We start from the raw sequence: 517 nt of genomic DNA on the forward strand, positions 1-517 counted from the left end.
AAGAAACACAAGGGTAAGAATTAACCATTACATTTGGCTATATGAAGATCACGGGTGTGCTTGACAAAGTCAGGTATTTTGGAGTGATGTGGAAAAACTCTTATTGGAATGAAGCAAAGAGAATTAGAGGAAAGTATGTGAGAAACCATGAGAATAGACAGCTCTTTGGGTTGGTTTTCCTACAAAAGGAGCAGAGAAACAGAGCAGGAATTGAAGAGGAATGATAGATCAAAGGAAGTTTATTTTAATACGGGAGGTATCAGGGCTAATTTGTATAACGTTGGTAATGATACACATTTAAAGAAAAATTTTATGTTACAAGAGAAGGAACAATTGCAGAAGATAAGTCCTCAAAAGGGATAAAACCTAATGTTTTCAAAACTACCTGGTAATGAAAAACCAGGTTTTCCCCCTATCTGTCAAAGACCAATACTTTTCAAAAATATAATAGAAAAGAATTATTAGAGTAATGAAATAAGAAATTGAAGACACATCATATATAAGGCCAGTTTTTTAT

This window comes from Galeopterus variegatus, unplaced genomic scaffold, assembly GCF_000696425.1.
Source record: "Galeopterus variegatus unplaced genomic scaffold, G_variegatus-3.0.2 Scaffold6448, whole genome shotgun sequence".
In the NCBI taxonomy this organism is placed as follows: domain Eukaryota; kingdom Metazoa; phylum Chordata; class Mammalia; order Dermoptera; family Cynocephalidae; genus Galeopterus; species Galeopterus variegatus.